Genomic DNA, 26414 nt, shown 5'->3' with positions numbered 1-26414 from the left:
CAGTGTAAACTGGCTGCCTATAGGAGGTGCTTGTAGATAAGACTGAAGGGAAGAGGGCAGCGCTCAGAGCCTTTAAGGACGCCTAAGCTCCTCCTGAACCCTTGCTAGGATCTGTCAGTCCTCTGGGACTCACCTTGTCTCACTTCTGTCCTGGGGCAGCTCTGTAGGCCCGGCCTGGCGGCTCTGCTACAAGCCCAATCTTTAGACTGTTGGCTCCACCCCTTTCTCCTCCCCCAAGGGCTGGGATTTACAGGCCGAGTCAGAGTACAGCTCGAAGTCCTGCCCTTTCCTGCCAGCGACCCAGGGCCAGCGGGGTGTGCAGCGTCAGGTGCTAGGCGGCCTTGGCAAGATTCAGGCTGCAATCTCAGGGCTAGGGCTCCCTTAGAGGTGCTAAGACCAAAAGCCATGTTTCCCGGTGGTGTTCCCACAGGAAAATCCCTGACCCGTCCTAGTGGCCCCTACTGTCCTGTCTGCAGGGAGGTGAGTTAGTCACGTGAGCTGAGCAGGCTTCCAGGCGGTTCTTACGGGAAAAGACTGCTCTGTCAAGTAAAGGGCTTCCCTCTAAATGTGGCCTTGTCTGTGTCCTGCTCACCGTTGGTGTACACGTGTGGACACCTCCCCTGGCTCAGTGTTTGAGGACTACTGCAGTTATGTTATTTCTGGTACCTAGGAAAACCGGTCTCCACAAGTGAGATTGCCTTATACCTCCACCCTTTGCCTGGGGAGGTAGGGTGGAGTCTTCCTGCTCTGAGTGAAGAACTAGGTAATGTTGCGTGCCCAGGTTGTGCAATAAGTAAATTATCAGCCTGAAATTTGAACCCAATGTCGGGTGGCAAAGACGAACTTTTGGCTTCGTTTGTATATTATTGGGAAAGAAGGCACAAGAGCCAGGTCTCCAGGTGGGACTTCTGAAGCTTGATGATTCTGGGTAGGTGTCTTCCTATCTGGGACCTTGTCCATTCTCCCTCTCTGTGGTCACACATGTGCATGTGTGTATATGCGTGAGTGTGTTCATATGCATGTATACTCTCACACTAAGGGACTGTACAGCTCCCCAGTGTATCCCCAAGATAGCGTCTAGTTTGTTCTACAGGAAGATGAAGTTCCCTGTGACCCAGGGTCCCCTAACCTGTCATACTGGGACTGTGTGGCCTGGACCCCTGGCTGTTGGTGGTAGCTACACACAGGTGATGGTTTCAGGTTAGATAGTTTTGACCAGGACTAGTGGGATGGTTCAACAGGCTGTTTTTCCAGAGGTTCTATGTTCAATTCCCAGCACCTAATTGTTCCCAATCATCTGTAACTTCAATCCTACAGTATCCAAAATCCTCTTTCAGATCCAGCACCCTTTCCTGGACTCTATATGTACTATGTGCTTATGGTGTACAGATATGCATGCTAAAAAAATGCCCATACACATAAGAATAAAATAATATAAAAGAACTTAGCGATATTCCTCTCGCCATATATTTATATTTATTTATCAATCAACTGGGTATTCAGGTTGATTCTGTATGTTAGTTGTTAAATATTGCTGCAGTGAACACAGGAATGTTACTCTCTGTTGAACAAGTATGTTGGTTTTTATTTATTTATTTTTATTTATTTATTTTGATAATAGATATTCTAAAAGATAAAATTGTACTTCATTATAGTTTTAATTTTCATTTTCCTGATGATCAGTAGTGTCAAGCATTTTTCAAATATTAACCATTTCTATGTTTCCTTTTAATTTTTTTTTTTCGAGACAGGGTTTCTCTGTGGTTTTGGAGCCTGTCCTGGAACTAGCTCTTGTAGACCAGGCTGGTCTCGAACTCACAGAGATCCACCTGCCTCTGCCTCCCGAGTGCTGGGAGAATTCATAGTGTTGGCTAGATGGAGAAAAAAGAAACCAGAAATAGAAAAAGGGGTCATGACAACCGAGATCACAGAAGCAGGAAGGGCCACAGGAGACAACAGCAGACGTAGACACAAGTTGGATAACCTAGGAGGAATAAAGATATTTCTACAAACAACACACAGGCTGGGTCATGAAGAAACAGAAAATCTAAACAGACTGGTAACAAGGTAAGGACACTGAATCAAAAATCTGCAGTTGGTAGCTCACATCTGTAATCCCAACAGCTGGGACAGCCGGGCGGTGGTGGCACATGCCTTTAATCTCAGCACTTGAGAGGCAGAGGCAGGTGGATCTCTGTGAGTTCGAGGCCAGCCTGGTCTACAGAGCAAGTTCCAGGACAGAGGAAACCCTGTCTTGCAAAAAAAAACCAAAAAAGCCAACAGCTGGGAGGGTAAGCTATAAAGTAGACGAAAAGCATCTTAGGGTCTGTTGTTCACCTGTGCATTCTGACAATACTGAAGAACTAACTAACTAATCAGACTGTGAAGGTGGTATTAATTGTTAACTCAGAAGACCACGAGTCACCTAGGAGACCAGCCTCCTGAGACATGTGTGAGTGATGATTGCATTAGGCTAGCCCCTGCAAACACCCCTGGAGGAGTAGCTGGAAAACCTCCCTTAAAGGAGGGTGGCACCATCCCTTGGACTTTGGGTCCTAGGCTGCAAAAAAAGGAGACAGTCAACGGGGCACAAACTTTGTCCTTCCCTGCTTCCCAACCACGGACTTGTGGACCTGCAACCTCAGGCTCCTGCTACCAAGCTTTCCAGCTCACAGAACTGTAGCCCCTGTCAGAGAAATTGTACAGGTTTTTTGGGGATGAGACATGTAACTGATACTGTTATCAGAAGTGAACTGCCTGTTCACAATCAGGTGAATGAAACAAGGCCCTATGTCACACTTTACACAAAAGTCAAGTCAGAATAAATTAAGCATTTATGCATAAATCCAGAAGTTGCTAGAAGAACACATGAAGGTCTGTAGCCCAGGTCTGGACAATTAAGGGCAGGGTGGAGTGTGTAGTGACTATAAGCGCAAACCAAAAAATTAAAATAAAAAGCAAAAAATAGAACAGAATGCTAATAGCACAGGCACCAAGAACAATTAACAAGTGCGACCACATGAAACTGCAAAGCTTTTGTATGGTAAAGGACACCATCTTTCAGACAAAGCTGCAGAATGGGAAAGACCTTTACCAAATACACATAAAATGATAAATAATAAAATTAGTTAATGCTAGTATGTTACGGGAGGTCCTCCCACTCCTCCAGCCTATCGCCGCTGAGATACCAACCCATTGGGGTGTGGTCTCTCTCCCTTTAAAAAAGCGGCCACTTCCCTCTCCTCTCTCTCTTCACTTCCTGCTCTGCCGGCGACTAGACTCCCTTCCTGGTTGCACAGAGGGCTGACGGTGATCTGTAAGTTTTTTCCCCTTTAAATAAATACCACCCTATTAATCATAATTCCAAACTGGTGTGGCATTGTTTATGACTTACGCCTTCAGTTGGCACCCAACGTTTGGTTTTAGAACCTCTCCTTTCCGCGCTCGGCTGCCGGCCGCGAGTTCGGCTTGGAAGGAGCCCTCCCTTCCTCAGCCGCTGCTGGTGGCCTTGGCCTTCCCACGTGGATTTAAACTCCACAGGCCCGCATAGTCTCTGCCCGCGTGGTTTGCTCTTTTCTGAGGCATTTTTAAATCTCCCTTGCAAGCACAGCTCTTAAGTGGCACGAACTAGAGCATGCGGTTGCTGAAAGCTGCAACCCCTCAGGGTGACTCTGTCACGTGGAGGCATAAGCGGCTTCCAGGTTGCTCTTCTCTACCCCTGGATTCTGGGTTTCTGGTTCCGTCTCTGGAATTGATTTAATTACATTTACTTTGTTGAGCAACTTACATTTTCCAGTTTTTAACAAATACTAGGCGGACTCTGAAGCAGGACCCTGTTTTCGTCGTGACTTGGCAACAGCGCCACCTGCTGGATAATAGGTAATATGGCAGTTTTCGTTTCCAACGCGAATTTTACTGTTCTGGTTGCCAATACAATGGGTTATATCATGCAAGGTTTATATGACTATGGGGATAACTTAATTTACTGGTTACTAGGTTTCAGTATTCTTTTGCATATTCTATCATTTAGGAAGATCATGGCACTCCTAAGAACTATACAATTTTTACTAGAAACTCATGCAGGTCAGGAGATCCAGGATTCAAAAGATACAATAATAAAGACAATAATAAAAAGACTTGAAATGATTGAAGAAATGATTGGAGCTGGTGAACAGAGTAATAAGGCACAAGGACAAGATACAATGCCAACACCAGCTATTAGAACTGGCTTACCCAAGGTTTTAGCGGCATACCCTATACTTAATTCTGACAAAGCGTCAACTTCTAAAGGCTCAAAGGGAGTCAGAGAAGCTAGATGGACGCCAATAGCAATGAATGATCTAAAAGAAATTAAGCAAGCTATTGTTAATTTTGGCTTGCACTCTGCATATGTAAAGGAAATGATAAGGACTTGGGCTTCTAATGCTAGAGCTACCCCCCATGATTTCCATCAGTTAGTGTCTGCAGTTTTAGATAATGGACCTTCCTTGATGTTTGGAATTTATTTCAGAGAAGAATCCAAATATATGGAACAGCAAGGAAGAGCAAAAGGTGTCGAGGTTTCCCAAGATCAAATTCTTGGTGCAGGAGAATATGCTGATCCACAGGTCCAAGCTCTTTATGATGATGAAGTACTGTGTCTATGTCACCAAGCAGCTTTAAATGCTTGGAATAGGATACAAGATCCAGCAAAAAGGGTTGAATCATATACTAGAATTAGGCAGGGACCGAGAGAACCCTTTATTGACTTTTTGCAAAGATTAATTAAGGCTCTGGACATAGGGGTAACAGACCCAGGAGCTAGACGAATACTTCTTGAATCTCTAGCTTTTGAGAATGCAAACATAGAATGCAAAAAGATAATTGGGCCTTTAAAGTCTAGATCAGCACCTATGGATGAATGGATTCAGCATACGATGAATGTTGAGACATTTAGCTATAACGATGAACCTTGGGTAGGAGAAGCGATTTCCACAGCAATGAGGAGACATCAAACTGCCAGGTGTTTTAATTGTGGTAAATTAGGACATCTGAAAAGGGATTGCAGGCACAGAATTTCTAGGAATATTATCTCCTCTGGGAATGACAAAAATAGAAGACCTAGGCCTTCAGGTATATGTAGGAGATGCGGTAAAGGCCGACATTGGTCCAATGAATGCAGGTCAACAACAGACAAACAAGGCAACCCGATACCATCGGGAAACTCCTTGAGGGGCCTCTCGCAGGCCCCCAAGCCAACAGTGGCCCAGTCATTCCCAGTCACAGTGGAGAACGTGCCTCACCAAGAAAATGAAAAGCTCCAATTTCTGCTGTAAAAAGTAATACTGGTCTAAATGATGAAATACGTGTTGAGGATGAGTCAAAAAACCCAGTAGGACAGAGTAAACGTATATTTTGGCAGACTTCTATTAATGATCAAAGACCAAAGCTAAGAGTCTGTATAAATGGCACTTTTATTGAAGGCTTATTAGACACAGGTGCGGATGTAAGTATCATTACCCCAGAATCTTGGCATCCGAATTGGCCTCTTCAAGAGGTAGATGTTCAGTTCCTGGGAATTGGAACCCTATCTCGTGTAAAACAAAGCACAAGATGGGTTGAATGCATAGGGCCCGAAGGGCAAATAGGAAGACTAAGGCCATATATAGCCAATATTGCCATAAATTTATGGGGCCGTGACCTGCTACAGCAATGGAATACCCAGATTAACATTCCTGTAGTTCCAGGAACTCATAATTCTGGGAAGGATATGATGAGGTATTATGGGAAAAGGTCACCAGCCATCCAGGCTGTACAAGAACATACAGCAAATACCAAACCTTTAGAGGTACCAACAGCCCTACCTTTAAAATGGCTAACTGAGAAGCCAATATGGATCAAACAGTGGCCTCTAGCTGAAGATAAACTACAGGCATTGGAACAACTGGTGCAAGAGCAACTAGATGCTCACCATATTGAAGAATCAACCAGCCCTTGGAATTCCCCTGTGTTTGTTGTAAAAAAGAAATCTGGTAAATGGAGAATGGTGACAGATCTAAGAGCTGTCAACAAAGTAATTCAACCTATGGGCCCACTACAATCTGGAATTCCTTTGCCTTCTCTGTTACCAAAAGGATGGCCTCTTATAGTTATTGATTTGAAAGATTGTTTTTTCACTATACCATTACAAGAAAAGGATAGAGAAAAATTTGCCTTCACAGTGCCTACTTATAATAATTCTCAGCCTAATAGGAGATATCAATGGACTGTCCTCCCACAGGGTATGCTCAATAGTCCTACATTGTGCCAATATTTTGTAAGTAAGCCATTGGAAATAATTCGTAAATAATCCCCCAAGTCCATAATTTATCATTACATGGATGACATCTTGTTATCTGATTCAAATAAAGATACTTTAGAAAGGATGTTTGAAGAAGTAAAGAAAGTCTTGCCTAGGTGGGGATTACAAATTGCCCCTGAAAAGATTCAAAGAGGAAATTCTATTAATTACCTAGGTTACAGAATAGGGTTAGAGAAAATTAAAACGCAAAAGGCACAAATTAGGAGAGACCGGTTAAAGACTCTTAATGACTTCCAAAGATTGTTAGGAGACATTTCCAGTATACGACCAGCTGTTGGGATAACACCTGATCTAATAGTTTATTTAAACAAAACCTTAGATGGTGATAAAGATTTGAATAGTCCAAGAAAACTGACAGCTGAAGCAGAAAAGGAACTGACAATGATTGAGGAAAAATTACAGGAGGCACATGTGGATAGGGTGAACCCAAATCTTAGCTGCATCCTAGTCATATTGCCTTCCAGAATTTCTCCTACAGGGATTCTAATGCAGAGGGAAGATATTATTTTAGAGTGGATATTTATACCTAATAAACCAAGTAAAAAATTAAAAACTTATGTGGAAAAAGTCTCTGAATTAATTATAAAAGGTAAGCTGAGACTTCGTCAACTAGCAGGTATAGACCCAGCAGAAATTATAGTGCCTTTTACTACTGAAGAAATAAAAAAGTTATGGGAAGACAATGAACCGTGGCAAAGAGTTTGTGCTAATTTTTTGGGAGAAATTAATAGCAACTATCCCAAAAGTGGTAGACTTAACCTCATAAAAAGAACTTCTTGGATTCTTCCTAGAATTGTACGTGATGCTCCAATAACTGGGGCCCATACGTTCTATAATGATGCAAATAAATCAGGGAAAGCAGGTTACAAGTCAGATGAATTGAGTAAGGTGGAACAAAGCCCTTATAATTCTGTCCAGAAGGCAGAATTATATGCCATTCTTATGGTGCTAAGGGATTTTAAAGAACCTCTTAATATAGTTACAGATTCACAATATGCAGAAAGAGTTATCTTGCATATTGAAACCACTGAATTTATACCAGATGACACAGAGTTGACTTCATTGTTTATCCAGGTACAAGACATAATCAGGAACAGGCTTTGTCCGATGTACATAACACACATCCGGTCCCATACAGGTCTGCCTGGTCCTCTAGCCCAAGGCAACGCTGAGATTGATCAATTATTGATTGGAAGTGTGTTGCAGGCCTCAGAATTTCATAAGAAGCATCATGTCAATAGTAAAGGCCTAAAGAAAGAATTTTCCATTACTTGGCAACAAGCTAAGGACATTATAAAGAGATGTCCTACTTGTTCTTTCTATAATCAAACACCGTTGCCTGCAGGGAGTAACCCAAAGGGTACTAAGAGAAATGAAATCTGGCAGATGGATGTGTTCCACTTTATGGAATTTGGTAAATTAAAATATGTACACCACACCATAGACACGTATTCAGGTTTTCAATGGGCTACTGCCCTGAGCTCAGAAAAGGCTGATTCAGTAATCACACATTTATTGGAAGTTATGGCCATCATGGGTATACCTGCACAAATAAAGACAGATAATGGTCCAGCATATGTATCTAAGAAAATGAAATGCTTTTTTGATTATTATAATATAAAACACATTACAGGTATACCAAATAATCCTACAGGTCAGGCAGTTATAGAAAGATCAAATCGTACTACAAAGGATATGCTGAACAAACAGAAAGGGACTGAAAATACCCCCAGAAATAGATTACATAATGCTCTATTAACCTTGAATTTTCTTAACGCCAATGAGAAAGGAACGACAGCAGCAGAAAGACATTGGATAATGGAAAAGTCTGCTGAACTAAATCAACCAATTTATTTCAAAGATGTGCTGACCTCTCAGTGGAAGCCAGGAGATGTGCTACGTTGGGGAAGGGGTTTTGCTCTTATTTCCACAGGAGAAAAAAAATTGTGGATACCATCAAAATTAATAAAGTTTCGATTTGAAGAGGAGAAACCTCTTGGAAAGGAGAAACGACAACTCATCCACAATGATGATATTCATACAGGTGGTAAGAAAAACATATAAAATAGGGGCAGGGTTCTGTTCTTATCTCCACAGGAAAACACTCATCTTTGAGAAATTCAAGGGACCCTGGATGTTTGGTTACTGACAGATGGAAAAATACTTGCCCAATAGGAAATATCAAGAAAACTGAATGGGTTGTGTAAGTAAAATTAAACCATATTTCTAAATTTATAAAACTGGTTTTGAAGTTGGACTCTGGCTCAGTCCCTCTCCAATTCCAAGCCTGTTAGTAAGAGAAAAACCCAGAGTTTCTGGAGTTTCTGTCTCATGTCAAGAGCCATGATATGGGACAGAAAGAAATATGAGTTTAGAAAACATCTTTGCTTTTCTTCATATCTATCATACTTTTCATTGAATATATCTATCATGTCTTTCATTGAATATATATATATATATATATATATATATATATATATATATGATTAATGTTTAAGTTTTTCATAATGAACAATGAGTTTTTCCTGAAGTGACATTTGAAGTTTCCAGGAAGAAGATGGGGCCCCATAACAACAACTCCACCTGGTTGATATGACGTCATGATACTGATAGCGCTACTACAAGACCTGCTTTGGCTACCAGCAGCACAAGACAGTTCCAACTTGGTTAGCTGAAATGGTGCACATCTTATACAACATTTTGGCCAGACCTGCACAAAATACTCCGAGACTATTGGCAATTTTAAAAGACATTGATCTTGAAATTTAACCATCATTTTACTTTCACAGGATCCCCCAGAAAGAACGTCGCCCCCATGACAGCTGGAAGTAATTCTAGAGGACGACGTCCCCTCTCCCAGTAAAGTTTGCCCTTGGGTTTAGGGACATCATTTAGGGGTTGATTATAATTAGTATACGATTGAGGGTTGGGGGAGGAATTTTATAAGCTCAGGGATCATTTTGAAAAAAAAAAGACGGATGATGGGATAATAGATTTGTTATTGTGAGTTACTGTTTTTAGACAAATATATTGGTATAGATTCTTGTATATTGATACAAAGTTAAATTATATTGACTATTGTATGCATGCATGTTTCTACCTCTGTTTAAAACATTTTTATGTATTGACATATAATGTATTGATATATATATATATTGTATATATTTACCATATTGCAGTGTACATTTCTACCTGTGATTAAGATACTTATATAATGTTTGTGTATTGATATATATTTACCTACTGCAATGTATATTTGTACATGTTTATATTTGGAGGTCATTGTCCTCATTTGTTTCACAGTCGTTTATTGTCTTAGTCTTTAAGTTAAATAGATATTGAGATTATATAGACTAATAGTCATCTAAGTTTGTCATTTATAATTAGACTAATCAGGTTCTTTAGATATATAGAGATTATACTCAGTATAGATAGATAATCTTCAACTTCTTCAAAGAGCTGTAGAAATGGCCTTTAATCTAACTCAGAGTTTTGTGGTAGTGAGACACAATTGCTCCTGGCAACACCACTCTATTCCCGAGAGAATGTTGAGCACCAAAGACACTCCACCTGGAGCCTTCTCTTTGGCAGAACTGGCCTTGGGGTAAAGAAATTCCCATACCTCAACCACTGACAAAGATACAGAGCGTGCATCAATGGATAAAACAGGGCTGTCATATCCTGCCAAGAGAGGGTAAGATAGTTTTGAAAAGTTGCTTGCCTTTGAAAATGGTATGTCAGTTATGTTAGGCCTTAGCCAAAGTTGGTTGCTTCAACGCTGCTAATGTGACTTTGGGTGATTGCCTAGGTAGCTAGTTGTCTCTGTGATTTGTTGCATGTTTTGGAAGTTGTTTTACTGAACTTCCTAATTACCCAGGTAACATTATTTCCCTTCTCAGATCTTCGATGGGGTTGAAGACTATATAAATGTAGTTACTTTCTCTCGTGACTTGGCCAAGTTATTTATTATACAAGACCTAAGCTAGTTAGAATAGGATATTTGTACTTATTGTATATAATTTCATAATAGGTTTAGAACTCTCTTATTTAAACAAAAGGGGGAGGTGTTGCGGGAGGTCCTCCCACTCCTCCAGCCTATCGCCGCTGAGATACCAGCTCATTGGGGCGTGGTCTCTGTCCCTTTAAAAAAGCGGCCACTTCCCTCTCCTCTCTCTCTTCACTTCCTGCTCCGCTGGCGACTAGACTCCCTTCCTGGTTGCACAGAGGGCTGAAGGTGATCTGTAAGTTTTTTCCCCTTTAAATAAATACCACCCTATTAATCATAATTCCAAACTGGTGTGGCATTGTTTATGACTTACGCCTTCAGATCTGCTTCCCCTAGACCAAAGGTTGGAGAATTCAAGTCTATTCTTTATAACATGTTAATGAAGTCTGTTGCCTCTCTCTTCCTCTTTTGGAGTGAAGTATGTAAGTGTGTGGAAATAAACAAGGCAGATCAGTATTTATTGAATGTCCCTCCCAATGCTGTTTTGTGTTTCTGTCTCTTATTTCTCTTATATCTCTGTTCCTTGTGTTTAATTCTTCTAATCCTCATGCTCCTACCCTGAAATGTACAAGTTTCATTGAGGCTGGTCTTTGACAGATGGTGCCACAACGTTTGGCTTAGGCTGCACAACAGATAACACATAAACATGTGGTCAGCGATACAGGAGAAAGCATGAAGGACCACGTGAAGTGAATATCACAATGCAGGTGTGGAGGTGAGAACCGAGAGCTCAGTAATAGACAATAATAGATATTAAAGGAAGAAAGGCATGGGATAATACATCAGGAGTAAAATATCTGTATATAACTGTAAATATGGGACGGGAAAAAGCAACCAACTGTCTGTACAATTTCTTAGAGATATTTTAAAGGACAGGGAATTTCAGGTGCTATAGCAGCAAGAACAGAAACTTTTATAATTTATAGAACAGCTATGCACTTTGTTGTCCAAGTCTGGGATCTTGGACGCTGCAATATGGAAAGAAATTGGGGGTAAAAATCCAACGACATTATTATGAATATGGGCCTGAAAGGGTCTCTGCAGTTACTCTTTGTTTCTGGGTGCGTATACAGGAGAGTTTGGATTTAAATCCTGAGCATCAGGAGGTTCCTGCTGTTCCTTTCCTCTGAATTGGTTAGAAATGAGACGGAATCCTTGGCACCACTGGAGGAAGCATTTACAGGACTAGGTGATTATGATCAGTCCTAAGCTGATAATTTAAGAAAGAAGCCGTTAAGTATAGTAGTAAGGACTTGCTACCTTTCTCGCATCTGACCAGCAATGCTGACAGGCAGGGACATGATGGTAAAATTCAAGAAAAACTAAGGCTTGAAAGAGTTGGTAACGTTGCTTTCATGAAAACTAGAGACTCTGAAAATCCCCTCTTCTCAGAAGAGTACTTCTCTTCCTATCGTAATAACTGATTTAGATCCACCTACAGTGGTGCAGAGAGCTCCAGGAGCAAGGCAGACGCTCAGCACTAATCTTGTGTCTCCCTTGCAAGCTAGCATCAGAAAGGCTGCTCACAGAGGAGAGGACATGCAAGGATTTCAAATGTTTTCTGTAATGCAGTGAAGAAATGCTCAGAGAAATCTGATTGCAACGCATGCTCCAATATCATTCAAACAACTCAAAGAATTAAAAGCAGCCTGTGCGCAATAAGGTCCCATGGCTCCCTTTACTCAGATGCTCTGGGAAAACACGTCTCTGTCCCCAGGGGATGGGAAGCAGTTGGCCAAAGCTTGCTTGGCCAGGAGGGGACTATCTGTTGTGGGATACTGTGTTGGTAGAACAATGTCAGACCACAACTGAGAGAAATAGGGCTCAACAAGTTCCTAATTTTTTGTGAAATGCTTCTAGGTGAGGAACCGTGAGCAGGGACAGATCAGCAGTTAAACTTTGATATAGCAGCCTATGCCCAAATTATCACAGTTACCAAAAATGCCTGGAATAAATTTCCATCTCTAAAGAGCAGATTGAGGGATTGCCTTAATATAAGTCAGGGACCTGATGACTTGTTTCAGGACTTTGTTTCCAGGCTGATGCAGACAGCAAGCAGGTTGATTGGAGATACAGAAGCAGGAATTTTGATAGTTAAACAGCTAGCCTTTGAGAATGCTAATGCTATATGTAAAGCTGCTTTAAGGTCTTTTAGAAAGAAAGTTACCATCTCTGATTATATTTGGATCTGGTCAGTTATTGGCCTCTCATACACACAGGGACTGGCTATAACTGCTGCTATACAGAGATACAATAAGGAGGGCTACAGGGCCTCCTGGAGGCTCTGGATGTGGCCTAATGAGATATCAGATCAGGCAGTGTCCCAATAGGAGAGTAAGCCCAGGGACAAGCAAAGAACCAAATGTGCTGGAGATGTAGGAGAGGAAAACATTGGACCAACAAGTGCTGATCAAAGAGAGATGATCAAGGGAATACCATGGCAGGAAATGAGAAGAAGGGCACACCTCAGGTCTGATCCAGCATCCTGTTCCCTCACAAGGAAATCATTCAGGATCTTTGCAGAGCAACCCCAGGCAGGGCAGGGCTGGATCTCAGCTCTTGCATCTACACAGTTTTATCTCCTGAAATGGAGATTCAGGGTCACCATTGGGATTTATGGGTCTTTACCAGAAGGCACTGTAGGATTATTACTGGGGAGAAGTAGCACCACCATGCAAAGAATCCTTGTTGCTCCTGGAGTAATTGATGCTGATTTTGAAGGAGAAATCAAGGTTACGACTCACTTTCCTAATGGAGTTTCTGTGGTAAAGACAGGACAGAGGCTTGCGCAATTAATTTTACTACGAGTGGTGCAAACTAGAAACCAAGTTAAGGGAGATAAGAGAGGAAAGACTGGATTTGATTCATCTGATACCTATTGTTTATAAGTCATAGGTCCATAGCAACCAGAATTTACTTTGTTTATAAACAAAAAAAGCTTTTCTGGTCTTCTGGATACTGGTTGGATATTTCTGTTATAACTCCCAGTCAATGGCCTTCTAGGTGGCCTAAAATGGAGACTATTACACAATTACAAGGGATTGCTCAAACTCAAAATCCTGAACAAAGTAGTAATGATCTTTCCTGGATGGAAAAGGTGGAGAGGGTCATGAAGGAACTTTTCGGCCATACCTTCTTCTTATTTACCTGGAAATTTGTGGGGCTGTGACAGTATGACCCAAATGGGAGTATATTTATGTGCCCCCAACACAGCTGTTACTAATCAAACATTTCAGCAAATGTTGTTACCCAATCAAGGACAAGGAGAATGAAGGAAGAATTGATCCTATCACACCTTGCAAAAGGCCTCCCAGGGTAGGATTAGGGTATTTTTAGGAGAGGTCACTGAAAAGCCTGCATTTCATACAGACCTAATTATATGAAAAAGTGACAAGCCTGTATGGGTAAATCAGAGGCCTCTAACAGAAGAAAAATTACAAGCTGGCCAGTGGTTAGTACAGGAACAGCTGGACAATGGTCACATTACACCCTCCAATTCCCCCCGGAATTCTCCTATTTTTGTGATTAAAAAGAAACCAGGTAAGTGGCGATCAATACAAGATTTAAGAGAGGTTAATGGGACCATGCAGCCGATGGGAGTTTTGCAGCCTGGGTTGTCTTCTCCTATAGCTATACCAAAAGACACCTATAAAATTATTTTAGATTTAAAGGATTGTTTTTATACCATTCCTCTGGCACCACAAGATTGTCAAAGATTTGCATTTAGTATTCCATTAGTTAATTTCAAAGAGCCAATGAGAAGATATCAATGAAGCATCTTGCCTCAGGGTATGGCAAACAGTGCTACATCATGCCAGAAATTTGTGGCTCAGGCTATACAAAATGTTAGAGACCAGTTTCCACAAGCTTATACGGATGATATCTTGCTTACCCATAAACATGAAGGAGTTTTATTTGAGACATATGGACAGCTTCAACAGAGTCTTACCTATGCAGGGTTAGTGTTGTTCCAGAGAAAGTGCAAAGGCACCCACTTTTCCAATATTTAGATCATATGTTATATCCTAAAGAAATTAAGCCCCAGAAATTGGAAATTGGGAAGGATAGCTTGCAGTCTCTGAATGATTTTCAGACCTTGTTACAAAATATCCAGCAGCTGAAACCTCATTTAAAATTCCCTATGGGAGACCTTGAGCCACTAAGTGAAGTTTGTAAGGGGAGCATGACCAGAATTTCACAAGACAGCTTCCAGAAAAGTACTGTACAGGTGGAATATGCAATACATAAACAATAGGTATATTATATTAATTGTGATCAACTTTGGCAAGCATGTATATTACTTACAAAACTTACTCCCACAGCAGTATCATGACAAAATGGTCCACTTATGTGGATATATCTTCTCGTTTTGCCAGTCAAGGTATTAAATCCGAATTTTGAAGGAGTAGTTTGTTTAATACGGAAAATCTGGATGAAATTTAGGTAATATTTTGGCAGGGAACCTGCTGTGACTAATATTCCTAATATTAAGCAACAGATTGATTTGTTATTTCAAAATAGTGAATCTTGGGCAATTGTGTTTACTCAGTTTGAAGGCCAGATTAATGACCTTTTCCCAGATGACTGATTGCTGCAATTCATACAACTATATTCCTTTATATTCCCTGAAGTTGTAGTGAAAGATTCCTTAAAGGATGCTGTGATTCTTTTCATGGAAGAGCAGCATATGTTATTAATGGTAAGGGACATGTAGTGCAAACAGAACTGGCCTCAGCTCAGATAGTTGAGCTGTGAGCTGTTGCTATAGTATTTCAGCGTTTTGCAAATAAGGCATTTAATTTATATACTGACTGTCAGTATATTTTTAAAGTTCTTCAGATATTGGAAACTGTTCCATGCACAGGGACTATTAATAAGCAAGTTAAAATGCTGTTCCAACACAGTCAAGATGCCATTCATCAGGGAAATTGCCATGCTTTGTGGGTCATATCAGAGCACTTTCAAATTTTCCTGGTCCATTGGCTGAAGGTAATGCTTTAGCTGATAAGTTTACAAAGTTGATGACTTCTTCCCGAGTTGAGCTTGCTCAAGGATCACATGCTTTATATCATCAGAATAGTAATAGTTTAAGGAAACAATTTAGATTAGCAAGAGAAATTGCTTGCCAGATTGTTAAGCAATATGATATAAAACCGTAATATTTACCTGTACCTTATTTGGTGGTAAATCCTTGAGGCTTCCTTCCTAATCATTTATGGCAAACGAATGTTACTCATATTGCAGAATTTAGCAAATTAAGATATGTGTATGTGATAATCCATACATAGTCAAGTTTCTTAATGGCCTCTACACAAACTGGACAAGCCACTAGGTATGCTTAAAGTGCTTTTCATATATGGGAACCTCTAAAATTATAAAGAGAGACAACAGGTTCAGATATATTCCTAAAGCATTTCAGCAATTTTGTTCCCAATGGAATATTGAACACGAAACTGGCACTTCTTATAATCCTCAAGGACAATGAATTTTGGAGCGTGCCTATGGCTCCTTGAAATCACAACTTCAAAAGATAAAAGTGGGGGAAATACACCCCCAGTCACCACATAATGTCTTAAGTCACACCCCTTTTAATCTAAATTTCTTGAATATGGATGCCTGTGAGCACTCTGCCGTGGGTAGATTTTGGCATGATAACACCAAGGTCATCTTCACTAAAGCAAGGTGGAAAGATCTTAGCACTGATTATGGAAAGGACATGACCTTGTCTTAATATGGGGTTAAGGACATGTCTTTTTTTTTTTCCACAGGAGGAGAGTGAAGCACAATGACTTCCAGAATGTCTAGTCTGATGTGCACAGCAGAAGGATCCAGGCCTGATGACATGGTAACCACTGATGCCCCCACAGGAGAGTTGGAGGGAGGTTTCTGACTGTGTAACATTTGTAGGAGGAGAGCCACTCGTTTGTTCCTGGCCACCCAGAACCAAAATAACCACACAGAAACTGTATTAATTAAATCACTGCTTGGCCCATTAGCTCTAATTTCTCACTGGATAACTCTTACATCTCAATTTAACCCGTGTCTATTAATCTGTGTATCGCCACATGGCAGTGGCTTACCAGGTAAACTTCCTAGGGTCTGTCTCGGCAGATCCCTGGTGTCTCTCTGGCTCCACCCTTCTTTCTCCCAGCATTCACTTCCGTCCTCCCCGCCTATCTAAGTTCTGCCCTATCAACAGGCCAAGGCAGTTTCTTTATTCATCAATGACAATGTTAGCACACAGAGGGGACTCCCACATCAATGCTACAGTCTGAGAAGGGAAGGAAGATCATGGTAATGGTTGGTGATTCCCATTTCTTGGTGGACCTACTGCACAAACTTCCAGACCTTAGTGAGTCCTGTTTACTTTGGAACTGGCCCAAGAATACTGACTGAATGTTTGACAGTTTATCCACACTATATCTTGAGACACAGAACTCATTTTTTGCCAGTATGATGTTCAATCTATTATTGAAATAAAGGGCCTGAGAACTGAGACCTCAGAAAATTTCCCCTCTGGGGAAAAAAAAGACTCATTACAAGAGCATCTGAAGCCCGTCTTCAGAGATGAGGAGGAGGGGACACAATGTATTGCTGCTCAGAGACTGGGACAGTTCAAACTTATCTTTAAAACTTAGAAGCAGCAATGCAATTGGACTATAGGAAAGAAAAAAGACTCATAGTTCACCTATCACAGAAACTTTTTCTTGTCTTTTGATAAGAATAGATTTAAGAGAATTGTGATTTGAAAAATCACAATTTTTTGTATTTATTGTTAATTTCTATGCTGAAATTATGGTATTGATCTGTTAATGTTTGTGAGTGCTTTAGTTCATTATGAAGGTGTTACTAATTAGAAAAAGATTAGAGCTTGTCTGAGACAATTTTGACATCATAAGTCCTTAGGTCTGATATGTTTAATCAGACAAATTAAATTTAGGTTGTATCTGAAAACTGTTAAAGATATCCTAGACCATTTAACAAAAGGCAATTCCACCTCTGTTCACACTCCACTCCTTTCTTAGGAGAAATTGTAGCTATAGGAGTATATGTCTCCCAAAATATTATCTGTTTGCATATAATTAGTTCTCTTGACAGAAAATTAGCTCCAAGGTACACAGGGCCTAGAGATGCATTCTCTCTTAATCCTTTATTCACAGAGGTTGGTAGTCAGAGACAGTAAAATCTTCCTCCCCTCAGGCAATATAAGACAGAATGGACATGATGAAATGTATGTACAAAAGGCAGGTCAGTCTGGAAAATGGAAAAAAGACTCCCAAAGCCTGGGTCCTTTATTCAATAAAATAAAAAGGGAGGAATTGAGGGGGCCCGCAGATGTGAGCCTGTTGCCTTGATTGGAGGTCACAGTTTGAGCTTATTTTTGTTCTTTCAGAGTTGTTGACAGCAGATGTGGCTACAAACAAGGGATTTTGACTTAGGGTTTGGTTAGTTAGTGTTTTGGATATCGAGGTGGATCTGCTCCCCCTAGACCAAAGGTCGGAGAACTCAAGTCTGTTCTTTATATCATGTTAAAGAAGTCTGTTGCCTCTCTCTCTGCCCCTTTTGGAGTGAAGTACATAAGTATGTGGAAAATTAGCAAGGCAGATTCAGTATTCACTGACTGTTCCTCCCGATGCTGTTTTGTGCTTCTATCTCTTATTTCTCTTATATCTCTGCTCCCTTTGCTTGATAATTCTAATCTTCACACTCCTACCCTGGAATGTATGAATTTCTTTGAGGCTGGTCTCCAACACTATCCTCTATAAGAGTAGCAAGTGCTCTTAACCCCTGAGCCATCTCTCCATCTCCAGTGGTATGCCTCTTCCTCCTCCTCCTCCTCTTCTTCTTCCTCCTCCTCCTCCTCTTCTCCTCCTCCTCCTCTCCTCCTCCTCCTCCTCTTCTTCTTCCTCCTCCTCCCTCTCCCCCTCCCTCTTCCTCCTCCTCTTCTCCTCTTCCTTCTCCTTTCTTCTTTTTTTGTACTCCAACCTAACTTCAATCTCACTGTGTAGCTGAAGCTGACCCTGAAGTTCTGAATATCCTGCTACCTCCTTCTGTGTGCTAGGCTTACAGGCATGTTCCACCATTGTGTTTATGTCATGATGGACCTCAACCCAGGGCTTTGTGTGTACTAGGCAAGCACTCTACCAGCTGAGCTATGTTCTCTGACCCAAATTCTGGAATGACTCTCTGTCAAGGGTCATGGACATTCAGGCCTTCTGTGGGTTTTGTTACGATTTTAATAGCATATCTACATGTGAAAGCAGGAGCTCAATGGGAAGGAAAGATGGGCAAGAGAACAAGCAATAGTATAGGCTTTTATATGGGAGAAAAACCTGCAGGGTATGTGTGTTATCTGTGTCTGTGCACGTGTGTATGTATGTGTGTGTCTGTATGTGTGTACATGTGTATGTGTGTAACTGTGTGTTTGTCTGCATGTCTCTGTCTTCTATGTGTCTGTGTGTGTATGTGTGTGTGTGTCTGTCTGTATGTCGGTGTCATCTGTGTGTCTGTGTGTATGTGTGTGTGTGTCTCCTGTGTGTGTCTGTTTTGGGAGTCAGAGCCTGCTTTCTGCTTACTGTCTGAGATACTTGAAGGGCAGGTAGGGGAATGGAGTGGAAAGGAGATTGGAAAGTTTCCTCTTCAGTCTGATATTGATGACTGCTGGGTGTAGCTAGGGGTAGTAAGTAAAGAATGTCAGGTTAGGGCTGGAGAGATGGCTCAGTGGTTAAGAGCACTGACTGCTCTTCCAGAGGTCCTGAGTTCAATTCCCGGCAACCACATGGTGGCTCACAGTCATCTATAATGAGACCTGGCGCCCCCTTCTGGCTTGTGGGGCACACATGGAAGGAATGCTGTACACATAATAAATAAATATATATAAAAGAATGTCAGGTCATCAACTTTCTCTCCTGTCTTTTACTAGGGGTTGACTCAGTGGGTGATAAGAATTTAGGAAAACAAGTTGCATTAGTTCTGGAAATGTAAATTACTGTTGTTTTAGAGGTCATCAACAAATTATGCCCAAAAGAACACAAGCTCCAACAATTGTAATACTACTAAGAAGTGAAGTAAATGCTGACCATTAGGGGACAGCCTTTTTAAAACAGTTCCAAAATATCTTCGACTGCTTTTGATGTATTAAAACCCATTTTAGCCTTTTTCGTAAAATCTAGTATTTTTTGATGTAATTTAGCCAAATCTAAGGACTCATTAGAATTATGACAGATTCCCTTAAGGTGTGCTTTAACTCTTTTTAACGGATAACACTTTTATTATATGCAGAAGATGTAAGCAAATCTATTTAGGTTAGCGTGACATTTTAACTGGACTCTGGTTTTTAAGCTTTGGAGCTTATCCCGTAAAGATTGTACCACATCATACATGGCGTTTAATTTATGTTTTGTTTGTACATCTTTGTCTTTTTGTATCTCTAATATCATAGAACAATATTCTTAGATAATTGATTAACAAACCCTGCATTTTGAATAGACGGAGACAAAGCCACCGAAGCAACTTTAGCAGTAGTAGTAAGCATAATAATAAGAGCTGAAATCCTTGCTCCAGCTAATCCAACAGCATGTTTTTGTCTACCTCAAGCTTTTAAAATTTTTAAAAAATTATTTGTAACCCTTTGTCATTAAACCACGGATCATTTACATGCACTGGTAACATTACAAAAGAATGTTATTTTAACACCAATACACGGGTATGATCATCCACTTGAGAAATACAATTAGTCAAATTACAATCAGGGCCTGATACATTAAACACAATACCATTTATAGAGAACTCTATCTCTCCCACCAAAAGAACATAAGGCATTTTGATACAAGCCAAAACAATTTCTTTCAGGGGGCAAACAGGTTTTGAAGAACGGATTGTCCTGCGACTTTTCCCATGGCAGCAGCAAGTTTCCAAACATAAGTCTGTGGAAATTTTGTACTGGATCACCAAATTCCAGCTCACAGTCCTTGGTCCCAAGATTATGCTGTAGACAAAGGATAAGAGTTACTTTAACCTTCTTGATTCTTAGACCAGTAAAGAGCATACTATGATATCTATGTGATGTTATACTTTAATGGGATAATACCAGTGTATTGTCTCTACAAAAAGTTTTATTAGACTCTTGATTCCTTTGTGCATGGAGGAAATTTTTGAAGGGGTGAAATATCATTTACCCAATTACCTTGAGGAAGCAATCACTTTGTAAAATAAGAACATTGTTTATCATGTCCCATAATTAATTTTGGAAACACTCTAAGACATTCCTCCAAAGCAATATTCTTTGCAAAACATAAAGGAAATTTTTTTTAACATATCCAACATAAGAAAATTTTGAGCAATCAAAAACTCTTGTGTGGCAGGTCGATCTAAAAGTCGTGTATTGTTGACTGTGACCACAATCTCCTTTCCTTTCCAAACAGCAAAATGGAAAATAGGTGGATCAGAAATATAGGTCCAATTGGTCTTAACTCTGGCTTTTTTGGATTATCATCAGCAACATCAGGATTAGTATCTTTTTGTTTTATATACCGTACGAATTGAGTTTTAATCATATTTTGTGAGCAAACATAAACATGCCCTCTCCCCATACAAAACAAAGTTGGGACCCCTTTATAAGCCAGTAGATGGATCATTCCATTAGACCTGAGCAAACTAAATTTAATATTTAAATAATAAAAATGCAGTGTGTTTTAAAGAAGCAAAGATAACAGATAAGGGAGATAGGTACTCTAGTCTAGAATAGTTTAAATATACATACCCCCAAAATGGCTTAAGTGGGGCAGGTAGTCTGAGTAAAAAAACATTGTTACAGAAGCATCTAATATTGTCTTTATCCGAGTCTTAACAGAATCAAGATCAGCATTATTTTTATACTAAAAAATAATTCAGCTTTTTCACAACGGGTTTGCCGTCAGAACGCAGGTGTTGTGAAAACCACCGCTAATGCAAAGCCAAAATGGGAAAGGAAAAGACTCACATCAACATCGTCGTCATTGGACACGTCGATTCCGGCAAGTCCACTACAACAGGCCACCTGATCTACAAGTGTGGTGGAATCGACAAACGAACCATTGAGAAGTTTGAGAAGGAAGCTGCCGAGATGGGAAAAGGCTCCTTCAAGTATGCCTGGGTCTTGGACAAACTGAAAGCTGAGCGTGAGCGTGGTATCACTATTGACATCTCCCTGTGGAAGTTTGAGACCAGCAAGTACTATGTTACTATCATTGATGCCCCAGGACACAGAGACTTCATCAAAAACATGATTACAGGCACATCACAGGCTGACTGTGCTGTCCTGATTGTTGCTGCTGGTGTTGGTGAATTCGAAGCTGGTATTTCCAAGAATGGGCAGACCCGTGAGCATGCACTTCTGGCTTACACCCTGGGTGTGAAACAGCTAATTGTTGGTGTCAACAAAATGGATTCCACCGAGCCACCCTACAGCCAGAAGAGATACGAGGAAATTGTTAAGGAAGTCAGCACCTACATTAAGAAAATTGGCTACAACCCTGACACAGTAGCATTTGTGCCAATTTCTGGTTGGAATGGTGACAACATGCTGGAGCCAAGTGCTAATATGCCTTGGTTCAAGGGATGGAAAGTCATCGCAAAGATGGTAGCTCCAGTGGAACCACCCTGTTGGAAGCTTTGGATTGTATCCTGCCACCAACTCGTCCAACTGACAAGCCTCTGTGACTGCCCTTCCAGGATGTCTATAAAATTGGTGGTATTGGGACTGTCCCTGTGGGCCGAGTGGAGACCGGTGTTTTAAAACCTGGCATAGTCAATGTGACAACAGAAGTAAAGTCTGTTGAAATGCACCATGAAGCTTTGAGTGAAGCTCTTCCTGGGGACAACGTGGGCTTCAATGTGAAGAACGTGTCTGTCAAAGATGTTAGACGTGGCAACGTTGCTGGTGACAGCAAAAATGACCCACCAATGGAAGCTGCTGGCTTCACTGCTCAGGTGATTATCCTGAACCACCCAGGCCAAATTAGTGCTGGCTATGCTCCTGTACTAGATTGTCACACAGCTCACATAGCATGCAAGTTTGCTGAGCTTAAAGAAAAGATTGATCGTCGTTCTGGCAAGAAGCTGGAAGATGGCCCGAAATTCTTGAAGTCTGGTGACGCAGCCATTGTTGATATGGTTCCCGGGAAGCCCATGTGTGTCGAGAGCTTCTCTGACTATCCTCCACTGGGTTGTTTTGCTGTTCGTGACATGAGGCAGACAGTTGCTGTGTGTGTCATCAAAGCTGTGGACAAGAAGGCTGCTGGAGCTGGCAAGGTCACCAAGTCTGCCCAGAAAGCTCAGAAGGCTAAATGAATATTATCCCTAACACCTGCCACCCCAGTCTTAATCAGTGGTGGAAGAACGGTCTCAGAACTGTTTGTCTCAATTGGCCATTTAAGTTTAATAGTAAAAGACTGGTTAATGATAACAATGCATCGTAAAACCTTCAGAAGGAAAGGAGAATGTTTTGTGGACCATTTTTTTTTTTATGTGTGGCAGTTTTAAGTTATTAGTTTTCAAAATCAGTACTTTTTAATGGAAACAACTTGACCAAAAATCTGTCACAGAATTTTGAGACCCATTAAAACAAGTTTAATGAGAAAAAAAAATAATAATTCAGTAAAAGTTCAAATATCTTTGACATTTAACAGGATTTAGAAAGTGTGGTACCTTCCTCCATGAACAGGAAGGAGTCTTTTTAGATTAATGTAGATCTTTACTTTTTAGGGCCTTACTATGAAATATTTTTAGTTAGTGATAGTGGCTTATTTATTCATCTAGAGAACTGAGGATCGTGGGCACAGCGAAATGTATATAATGTGTCACGCTTAGAAACAGATCTGAGGGGCTGGAGAGATGGCTCAGTGGTTAAGAGCATTGCCTGCTCTTCCAAAGGTCCTGAGTTCAATTCCCAGCAACCACATTGTGGCTCACAATCATCTGTAATGAGATCTGGTGCCCTCTTCTGGCTTGCAGATGTAAACATAGACAGAATATTGTATACATATTAAATAAATAAATAAACAAACAGATCTGAGTCTTGTCCACTAATGTAAGTTCTCTGGTTATTATGTAGTTTAGCAGGCATGTCCCGAGTAGGAGTACTAACACAATTTTTATGACTCGAGGGAGGCTTTCCCCAACAGGAACATATATATAAACAGCATTTGGTGAAACCACAGGCTTTAAGTATCTTATTTAGTACAATGATCAAACAAGGTTAATATTTAAGAAAACCTACCATTGTCGATATAAAACAGGCATCAGTTTTCTCTCAATGTAATTATAATTACAATTAGAATATTGATTTTAGGAATTATAATTATATAAAATATATTGATTATGTAATGTATATAATATGTTATCACTATTTGTAATAGTTTAATCAATTTTATATAATTATTTTATAATCTACTGTTTTTAAAAGACTTATTTATTAATTATGTATACAAGGTTCTTCCTGCATGTATGCCTTCAGGCCAGAAGAGGGCACCAGACCTCATTACTGATGGCTGTAAGCCACCGTGTGGTTGCTGGGAATTGAACTCAGGACCTCTAGAAGAATAGTCAGTGCTCTTAACCTCTGAGCCATTTCTCCAGTCCATTATAATCTACTTTTATTTTACATGCATTGGTGTTTTGCCTTCATGTTTGTCTGTGCAAGGTCAGAAGCCCTGGAACTGGAATTATGGGCAGGTATGAGCAGCCGTGTGGGTTCTGGGAATTGAACCCAGGTCCTCTGGAAGAGCAGCCAGTGCCCTTAACTGCTGACTCATCTCTCCAGCCCCTATATACACATTTTAAGGTAGAATTTATTTAGTTGCATTTTTTTAAACGTTTACTTCTACTTCACAAGTGTGGTGCTCTGTTTGTACATGTGTCTGTGTGCCACCTGCCTGCCTGGTGCCCGGCGAGGCTGCAAAATGGTGCTGAACCCCCTGGAACTGGAGTTACAAAGGACTGTAAGCTGCCATGGGGAGGCTGGGGATCGGACCTACATCCACTGGAAGAGCAGCCAGTGTTCTCAACTGCTGAGCCATCTCTCCGGCCCCTATTAAATATTTTAAAGTACCTATGCACTCTATACTCATAACTCCTTTTTTATTTTTGATTTAATGACTTTTATGTTTGATTTTTGTTTATGTCTTGAAACTAATAATATTTTGAATTATAACTTAATAAACTGTAATCGAAACATAGGAAACATGAATACTGTATTCCAATTATCTTAACATTTTTAAGTACAGGCAGGGCATGGTAATCAACTTAAATATTCTGCGAAAAGAACTGTATATCTTTAAACAGGTTATAGTTTTAAGATTACGGACCTGAGGGATGGGTCAGTGAGTGAGAAACACTGCCTACTCTTAGAGGGGACCTGGGTTCGATTTCTAGCACCCAGATGGAATTTCAGTTCCATGGGATCTGACACCCTCTTCTGGCCTCTGCAAGCATAAGACACAAATATTCATGTGCATAAAATAATAAAATAAAAAATTAAAATACCTTAAAGTTTATATATAAACACATACTCCTATATACATCTTAAAAAATAATAGGAATGCAAATCACTTTGTGTAGTGGCTATAGGCCTCTCAGCTTCTTGAATGTAAAATGACAGAGATTACATGAAATCCTTAGGAAGACACAAGGCAGCTGGCCAGTACCTTGGAGTAACATCTAATATGAATGTATTGGGCCACTGAGAAGGGTGAAGGACAGATTGCTACATTTCATGCGGCAGACTGGACCTTTGCCAGAGCTCTGTTGTAAAGGCGAGGATGGCTGGGAGCCTGCTGCTCAGTTTAGCCTTTTGTGCTCTGGCTAAGAGCTGTACTGCAGGTGAGAAGACAAGGCGAGGTTGGAGTTTGGATCTCAGGTACTCAGCTTTGGAGGTAGGGAGAGGAGGGAGAGGAGGCAAAGAGGCAGGGGTGAAGGAGTTTTGCATGTTAGAGGAGCATTGTAGAAATCTGAAGATTTAATATAGGTTAGTTTTTAAAAATGCAACTCAGGCTGGGGCTGGGGGTCTAAGGAATGAGGGACTTTGCCTCCTGGTCTGACTGTTGTGGGGAGTTAAACCTGGTTTTAAATAGCTATAAGTTAGCAATGAATCTCTCAGCACTTGAGAGGGCCCAGAATTTGGTCCTGACTTTGATCTAGAGGTTGGGCCTGGAGGAACTTTAGTTAGCGTGAGCATGGAGTTTTTCAGTGGGAGAAGCAAAGGCTAATTCTTCCCGCTTGCAGCCCAGGACCAGGCCAGGGGCCCACCCAGAGGGGAGTGGGCTAGTAGGAAGGAGGAGGGAGCAGATAGAAATGTGTAGTTTCTTTGTTGTTTTGTTTTGGGACGGGGTTTCTCTGTGTAGCCCTGACTGTCCTTAAACTCAATCTGCAGACCAGGCTGGCCTCGAACTCATAAAGATCCACCTGCTTCTACCTCCTGAGTGCTGGGATTAAAGGCGTGCGCCACCATGTCCGGTGAGAGAGAAGCTCTCAGAAGGGTGGAGAGTGCATATGGGTATCAGAATGGGTTATAGGGCAAAGAAAGACCACCTGAATGTTGTTAGGCTTCAAACCTGGGACAATTGGCTCAGGTGCCTTTTTAACATATCAAAGCAGACCTGGCTGCCAGGTTCTCTCTGTATCCCTCAGTCCCTACTCTAATATGTATATATTCCATACTTTCTTCGTCTATTCTTCCATTGAAGGGCATTTAGGTTGTTTCCAGGTTCTGGCTATTACAAACAATGCTGCTATGAACATAGTTGAGCAAATACTTTTGTTGTATGTCTATTCTACCTTTTATATGAGTCAAGAAGCTTATCCTTATCCTCATGATTCTAAACTATTGATGACATAGTTAATGGAGATTGGAAATGAAAAATTAACTGTTTTTAAAAAACTTTGTTCTGCATTTATTTATGAAGGTGTGGATATGTCGTGGTACACATATTGGAGCCAGAGGATCACTTTCGGGAATTGGTTTTTTCCTTCCATCACGTGGATCCCAAGGGTGGAACTCTGGTTCTCAGACTTCCTAGCAAATGCCTTTAC

At 40.7% G+C, this 26414-nt stretch overlaps 1 protein-coding gene, 1 long non-coding RNA gene and 1 pseudogene across 3 annotated transcripts in view; 2 read left to right on the top strand and 1 right to left on the bottom strand.

Moving 5' to 3' along the window:
* The window catches only part of Acox2 (acyl-CoA oxidase 2), a 29863-nt gene extending 29666 nt beyond the window's left edge, over positions 1 to 197 (bottom strand). For both annotated transcript variants that reach the window (XM_041662698.1, XM_041662699.1), the window contains exon 1: positions 134 to 197. The gene's annotated coding sequence lies outside the window, so the exon portion shown is untranslated. The remainder of the gene's footprint in view (positions 1 to 133) is intronic.
* A 15926-nt stretch (positions 198 to 16123) lies between these two features.
* Positions 16124 to 26414, top strand: part of LOC121455020 — a 39641-nt gene continuing 29350 nt past the window's right edge. Inside the window, exon 1 of the long non-coding RNA XR_005975408.1 lies at positions 16124 to 16191. This is a non-coding gene — a long non-coding RNA (uncharacterized LOC121455020). The remainder of the gene's footprint in view (positions 16192 to 26414) is intronic.
* LOC121455016 lies at positions 21292 to 22925 on the top strand (annotated as a pseudogene).

This window comes from Microtus oregoni, unplaced genomic scaffold (assembly GCF_018167655.1).
Source record: "Microtus oregoni isolate MIOR12 unplaced genomic scaffold, Mior012 000013F_ref0000133, whole genome shotgun sequence".
Classification (NCBI taxonomy): Eukaryota; Metazoa; Chordata; class Mammalia; order Rodentia; family Cricetidae; genus Microtus; species Microtus oregoni.
This window is presented reverse-complemented; position numbering and strand designations above follow the sequence as displayed.